Source organism: Syngnathus scovelli, chromosome 14 (genome assembly GCF_024217435.2).
Source record: "Syngnathus scovelli strain Florida chromosome 14, RoL_Ssco_1.2, whole genome shotgun sequence".
Taxonomy (NCBI): domain Eukaryota; kingdom Metazoa; phylum Chordata; class Actinopteri; order Syngnathiformes; family Syngnathidae; genus Syngnathus; species Syngnathus scovelli.
The window spans coordinates 6,227,501-6,235,000 of NC_090860.1; the positions used below are offsets into that span (position 1 = coordinate 6,227,501).

The window sequence follows — 7,500 nt, forward strand, 5'->3', positions numbered from 1 at the left end:
GGCGGGTGCGCGAGCTCGCCGGCCGCTGGAAGTCGAATGAGGCGCCGCGACCACCTCCGCGGTGCTTATAAACCGCCGATCCGCTCGGCGGGGGCTATTTTCGGCCACTTGGCTCGTGCGCACGGCCTCCCGGATGTGCCGGGCGGGTGCGCGAGCTCGCCGGCCGCTGGAAGTCGAATGAGGCGCCGCGACCACCTCCGCGGTGCTTATAAACAGCCGATCCGCTCGGCGGGGGCTATTTTCGGCCACTTGGCTCGTGCGCACGGCCTCCCGGATGTGCCGGGCGGGTGCGCGAGCTCGCCGGCCGCTGGAAGTCGAATGAGGCGCCGCGACCACCTCCGCGGTGCTTATAAACAGCCGATCCGCTCGGCGGGGGCTATTTTCGGCCACTTGGCTCGTGCGCACGGCCTCCCGGATGTGCCGGGCGGGTGCGCGAGCTCGCCGGCCGCTGGAAGTCGAATGAGGCGCCGCGACCACCTCCGCGGTGCTTATAAACAGCCGATCCGCTCGGCGGGGGCTATTTTCGGCCACTTGGCTCGTGCGCACGGCCTCCCGGATGTGCCGGGCGGGTGCGCGGGCTCGCCGGCCGCTGGAAGTCGAATGAGGCGCCGCGACCACCTCCGCGGTGCTTATAAACAGCCGATCCCTCGGCGGGGGCTATTTTCGTCCACTTGGCTCGTGCGCACGGCCTCCCGGATGTGCCGGGCGGGTGCGCGAGCTCGCCGGCCGCTGGAAGTCGAATGAGGCGCCGCGACCACCCCCGCTTGGAGCTATTTCCGGCCTCCCGTTGGTGCCGGGCGGCGTGCGCGAGCTCGCCGGCCGCGATCTCCTCCGCGGTGCTTATAAACAGCAGCATGCGCACGGCCTCCCAGAATTTGAACACATTTCGTCAATAAATTTCGCATATTGAATTTTGAAGTTTAATATAATGCAACAATTGAGCTCGACTTATACAAAGGATATATCATAAAATCGTAAATTTCCGTCGAATTTTAGGGGGTCGACTTATACACCGAGTCGACCTGTACACCGGCAAATACGGTAAATACGATTAAATAAAATGATACGACTGGCATAAAAACAAATATAAACCACATAAAAATAAAAGTCACCATTACGTTGAATTATTGGGAGCACCGAGCTTGTTTCTCAGAAACGAGCCGGTCCCATCCAGGCGTAATCGGAGACAATGAAACCCGAAGTGGTTAAGGTTTGTCTTTTAATGCAGGATGCTTGGTCTCCATGTGCCGAAGCAGTTTTGAAGGCTTCATTGGCTCGCTCGCTAGTTTCAGGGGCGATTGTGTCTATAAAATGCAAAATGTTGGGTCACCTCACGGCTTACGGCCATACTACCCTGAGAACGCCCGATCTCGTCCGATCTCGGAAGCTAAGCAGGGTCGGGCCTGGTTAGTACTTGGATGGGAGACCGCCTGGGAATACCAGGTGCTGTAAGCTTTTTCTTTTTCTTATGTGCACTTCAATCGTTTAAGAAGCTATTTTTTACAACACCCATCACGAATGGCATCCGGAAACAGCAAGCCTAATTTAAACTCCGACATTGAAACTATAACACGAGTTTGAAAGCTATATTATGTGGTGACATCCACAGCATTGTAGTTAAATTTTTTACCGCTAGAGAGCAGACTATGTACAGTGAGCATGGCTCCCTGTGAACTCAAAGCAGCAGGCTTGAGTTGTAAAAGAACCCAACACAACACTTCCATGAAGTGTTTTTAAACTTTTCAAGGCATTTATTTTGATTCAGCAAAATGCAGGTCGCAACGGCAAATTCGTGCTACCGCATAAAAAGCTGTCAATAACTTTTCATGATAGCCATGTTTCCAGAAAACACCAAAAGCCTTGGAAGAAAGACTGTTTCGGCCCTGGTTGTAAAAAAAACAAAAAAAAAAACAAAAGTGAAGGGTGACCGTCCGGGAATACCAGGTGCTGAAAGCCTTTTTTTTTTTTTTTTTTTTCCCACGTCAATTGTGAAAGGAAACTTTTACCACAGCCATCAAGTCCCGCCGCTGCTTGGCATGGTTTCAGGGGCGATTGTGTCTATAAAATGAAAAATTCTGAGCGGTCTCACGGCTTACGGCCATACTACCCTGAGAGCGCCCGATCTCGTCCGATCTCGGAGGCTAAGCAGGGTCGGGCCTGGTTAGTACTTGGATGGGAGACCGCCTGGGAATACCAGTTACCGTAAGCTTTTTTTTTTTTTTTTTTTTCTTATGTGCACTTCAATCGTTTAAGCCAAGAACTTTTTACAGCACCCATCAAGAATGGCATTCGGAAACTGCAAGCCTAGTTTGAACTCCGACACTGAAACTACAACACGAGTTAAAAACCTCTATGTACAGTGAATAAAGAGCATGGCTCCCTGTGAACTCAAAGCAGCAGTCTTTACTTGTAAAAGAACCCAGCACAACACATTGCGCTTCCATGTAGTGTTTTTACCTTTTTCATGACATTTATTTTGATACAGCCAAATGCAGGTTTTGTGCACTTCACTTTTCCGTTGGGCATTCGCGTAGAACCCTATTCCAGTTACGGCCAGATTCTTTTAGACTAGTGGTCCCCAACCTTTCTTGCGCCACGGACCGGCTACGCGTCAGAAATATTTTTGCGGACCTGCCTTTATATATATAAATAAACAATAAATCTATATAAATAAATACTACATTTATAATAAGTATATATACCGTATTTGCCGGTGTATTGGTCGACCATTTTCGATCCAAAATCGACCGAAAAAAATCGACCTCGACTTATACACCGAGTCATAAAATTTAACTTCGTATTCATCGCTTCAAATGTGATGGTAACCAAGGCCGTTTCTCATGCATCTCATTGTGCGTTGCACTTAGAAAATTTGAACCGGGCGGCGTGCGCGAGTGCGCGGCCCGCTGGAAGTCGAATGAGGCGCCGCGACCACCTCCGCGGTGCTTATAAACCGCCGATCCGCTCGGCGGGGGCTATTTTCGGCCACTTGGCTCGTGCGCACGGCCTCCCGGATGTGCCGGGCGGGTGCGCGAGCTCGCCGCCCGCCGGAAGTCGAATGAGGCGCCGCGACCACCTCCGCGGTGCTTATAAACAGCCGATCCGCTCGGCGGGGGCTATTTTCGGCCACTTGGCTCGTGCGCACGGCCTCCCGGATGTGCCGGGCGGGTGCGCGAGCTCGCCGGCCGCTGGAAGTCGAATGAGGCGCCGCGACCACCTCCGCGGTGCTTATAAACAGCCGATCCGCTCGGCGGGGGCTATTTTCGGCCACTTGGCTCGTGCGCACGGCCTCCCGGATGTGCCGGGCGGGTGCGCGAGCTCGCCGGCCGCTGGAAGTCGAATGAGGCGCCGCGACCACCTCCGCGGTGCTTATAAACAGCCGATCCGCTCGGCGGGGGCTATTTTCGGCCACTTGGCTCGTGCGCACGGCCTCCCGGATGTGCCGGGCCGGTGCGCGAGCTCGCCGGCCGCTGGAAGTCGAATGAGGCGCCGCGACCACCTCCGCGGTGCTTATAAACAGCCGATCCGCTCGGCGGGGGCTATTTTCGGCCACTTGGCTCGTGCGCACGGCCTCCCGGATGTGCCGGGCGGGTGCGCGAGCGCGCCGGCCGCTTGAAGTCGAATGAGGCGCCGCGACCACCTCCGCGGTGCTTATAAACAGCCGATCCGCTCGGCGCGGGCTATTTTCGGCCACTTGGCTCGTGCGCACGGCCTCCCGGATGTGCCGGGCGGGTGCGCGAGCTCGCCGGCCGCTGGAAGTCGAATGAGGCGCCGCGACCACCTCCGCGGTGCTTATAAACAGCCGATCCGCTCGGCGGGGGCTATTTTCGGCCACTTGGCTCGTGCGCACGGCCTCCCGGATGTGCCGGGCGGGTGCGCGAGCTCGCCGGCCGCTGGAAGTCGAATGAGGCGCCGCGACCACCTCCGCGGTGCTTATAAACAGCCGATCCGCTCGGCGCGGGCTATTTTCGGCCACTTGGCTCGTGCGCACGGCCTCCCGGATGTGCCGGGCGGGTGCGCGAGCTCGCCGGCCGCTGGAAGTCGAATGAGGCGCCGCGACCACCTCCGCGGTGCTTATAAACAGCCGATCCGCTCGGCGGGGGCTATTTTCGGCCACTTGGCTCGTGCGCACGGCCTCCCGGATGTGCCGGGCGGGTGCGCGAGCTCGCCGGCCGCTGGAAGTCGAATGAGGCGCCGCGACCACCTCCGCGGTGCTTATAAACAGCCGATCCGCTCGGCGGGGGCTATTTTCGGCCATTTGGCTCGTGCGCACGGCCTCCCGGATGTGCCGGGCGGGTGCGCGGGCTCGCCGGCCGCTGGAAGTCGAATGAGGCGCCGCGACCACCCCCGGGGTGCTTATAAACAGCCGATCCGCTCGGCGGGGGCTATTTTCGGCCACTTGGCTCGTGCGCACGGCCTCCCGGATGTGCCGGGCGGGTGCGCGAGCTCGCCGGCCGCTGGAAGTCGAATGAGGCGCCGCGACCACCTCCGGGGTGCTTATAAACAGCCGATCCGCTCGGCGGGGGCTATTTTCGGTCACTTGGCTCGTGCGCACGGCCTCCCGGATGTGCCGGGCGGGTGCGCGAGCTCGCCGGCCGCTGGAAGTCGAATGAGGCGCCGCGACCACCTCCGCGGTGCTTATAAACAGCCGATCCGCTCGGCGGGGGCTATTTTCGGCCACTTGGCTCGTGCGCACGGCCTCCCGGATGTGCCGGGCGGGTGCGCGAGCTCGCCGGCCGCTGGAAGTCGAATGAGGCGCCGCGACCACCTCCGCGGTGCTTATAAACAGCCGATCCGCTCGGCGGGGGCTATTTTCGGCCACTTGGCTCGTGCGCACGGCCTCCCGGATGTGCCGGGCCGGTGCGCGAGCTCGCCGGCCGCTGGAAGTCGAATGAGGCGCCGCGACCACCTCCGCGGTGCTTATAAACAGCCGATCCGCTCGGCGGGGGCTATTTTCGGCCACTTGGCTCGTGCGCACGGCCTCCCGGATGTGCCGGGCGGGTGCGCGAGCGCGCCGGCCGCTTGAAGTCGAATGAGGCGCCGCGACCACCTCCGCGGTGCTTATAAACAGCCGATCCGCTCGGCGCGGGCTGTTTTCGGCCACTTGGCTCGTGCGCACGGCCTCCCGGATGTGCCGGGTGGGTGCGCGAGCTCGCCGGCCGCTGGAAGTTGAATGAGGCGCCGCGACCACCTCCGCGGTGCTTATAAACAGCCGATCCGCTCGGCGGGGGCTATTTTCGTCCACTTGGCTCGTGCGCACGGCCTCCCGGATGTGCCGGGCGGGTGCGCGAGCTCGCCGGCCGCTGGAAGTCGAATGAGGCGCCGCGACCACCTCCGCGGTGCTTATAAAGAGCCGATCCGCTCGGCGGGGGCTATTTTCGGCCACTTGGCTCGTGCGCACGGCCTCCCGGATGTGCCGGGCGGGTGCGCGAGCTCGCCGGCAGCTGGAAGTCGAATGAGGCGCCGCGACCACCTCCGCGGTGCTTATAAACAGCCGATCCGCTCGGCGGGGGCTATTTTCGTCCACTTGGCTCGTGCGCACGGCCTCCCGGATGTGCCGGGAAGGTGCGCGAGCTCGCCGGCCGCTGGAAGTCGAATGAGGCGCCGCGACCACCTCCGCGGTGCTTATAAACAGCCGATCCGCTCGGCGGGGGCTATTTTCGGCCACTTGGCTCGTGCGCACGGCCTCCCGGATGTGCCGGGCGGGTGCGCGGGCTCGCCGGCCGCTGGAAGTCGAATGAGGCGCCGCGACCACCTCCGCGGTGCTTATAAACAGCCGATCCGCTCGGCGGGGGCTATTTTCGTCCACTTGGCTCGTGCGCACGGCCTCCCGGATGTGCCGGGCGGGTGCGCGAGCTCGCCGGCCGCTGGAAGTCGAATGAGGCGCCGCGACCACCCCCGGGGTGCTTATAAACAGCCGATCCGCTCGGCGGGGGCTATTTTCGGCCACTTGGCTCGTGCGCACGGCCTCCCGGATGTGCCAGGCGGGTGCGCGGGCTCGCCGGCAGCTGGAAGTCGAATGAGGCGCCGCGACCACCTCCGCGGTGCTTATAAACAGCCGATCCGCTCGGCGCGGGCTATTTTCGGCCACTTGGCTCGTGCGCACGGCCTCCCGGATGTGCCGGGCGGGTGCGCGAGCTCGCGGGCCGCTGGAAGTCGAATGAGGCGCCGCGACCACCTCCGCGGTGCTTATAAACAGCCGATCCGCTCGGCGGGGGCTATTTTCGGCCACTTGGCTCGTGTGCACGGCCTCCCGGATGTGCCGGGCGGGTGCGCGGGCTCGCCGGCCGCTGGAAGTCGAATGAGGCGCCGCGACCACCTCCGCGGTGCTTATAAACAGCCGATCCGCTCGGCGGGGGCTATTTTCGGCCACTTGGCTCGTGCGCACGGCCTCCCGGATGTGCCGGGCGGGTGCGCGAGCTCGCCGGCCGCTTGAAGTCGAATGAGGCGCCGCGACCACCTCCGCGGTGCTTATAAACCGCCGATCCGCTCGGCGGGGGCTATTTTCGGCCACTTGGCTCGTGCGCACGGCCTCCCGGATGTGCCGGGCGGGTGCGCGAGCTCGCCGCCCGCCGGAAGTCGAATGAGGCGCCGCGACCACCTCTGCGGTGCTTATAAACAGCCGATCCATTCGGCGGGGGCTATTTTCGGCCACTTGGCTCGTGCGCACGGCCTCCCGGATGTGCCGGGCGGGTGCGCGAGCTCGCCGGCCGCTGGAAGTCGAATGAGGCGCCGCGACCACCTCCGCGGTGCTTATAAACCGCCGATCCGCTCGGCGGGGGCTATTTTCGGCCACTTGGCTCGTGCGCACGGCCTCCCGGATGTGCCGGGCGGGTGCGCGAGCTCGCCGGCCGCTGGAAGTCGAATGAGGCGCCGCGACCACCTCCGCGGTGCTTATAAACAGCCGATCCGCTCGGCGGGGGCTATTTTCGGCCACTTGGCTCGTGCGCACGGCCTCCCGGATGTGCCGGGCGGGTGCGCGAGCTCGCCGGCCGCTGGAAGTCGAATGAGGCGCCGCGACCACCTCCGCGGTGCTTATAAACAGCCGATCCGCTCGGCGGGGGCTATTTTCGGCCACTTGGCTCGTGCGCACGGCCTCCCGGATGTGCCGGGCGGGTGCGCGAGCTCGCCGGCCGCTGGAAGTCGAATGAGGCGCCGCGACCACCTCCGCGGTGCTTATAAACAGCCGATCCGCTCGGCGGGGGCTATTTTCGGCCACTTGGCTCGTGCGCACGGCCTCCCGGATGTGCCGGGCGGGTGCGCGGGCTCGCCGGCCGCTGGAAGTCGAATGAGGCGCCGCGACCACCTCCGCGGTGCTTATAAACAGCCGATCCGCTCGGCGGGGGCTATTTTCGTCCACTTGGCTCGTGCGCACGGCCTCCCGGATGTGCCGGGCGGGTGCGCGAGCTCGCCGGCCGCTGGAAGTCGAATGAGGCGCCGCGACCACCTCCGCGGTGCTTATAAACAGCCGATCCGCTCGGCGGGGGCTATTTTCGGCCA

At 62.5% G+C, this 7,500-nt stretch overlaps 2 non-coding genes across 2 annotated transcripts; both read left to right on the forward strand.

Annotated features, from left to right (window-relative positions):
* Positions 1 to 1,336: 1,336 nt before the first annotated feature.
* Positions 1,337 to 1,455, forward strand: LOC125981600 (5S ribosomal RNA). Its single transcript, XR_007486088.1, has one exon. It is a non-coding gene; the product is annotated as a 5S ribosomal RNA (ribosomal RNA).
* A 635-nt stretch (positions 1,456 to 2,090) lies between these two features.
* Positions 2,091 to 2,209, forward strand: LOC125981534 (5S ribosomal RNA). The gene has a single exon (XR_007486036.1). It is a non-coding gene; the product is annotated as a 5S ribosomal RNA (ribosomal RNA).
* Positions 2,210 to 7,500: the final 5,291 nt, after the last annotated feature.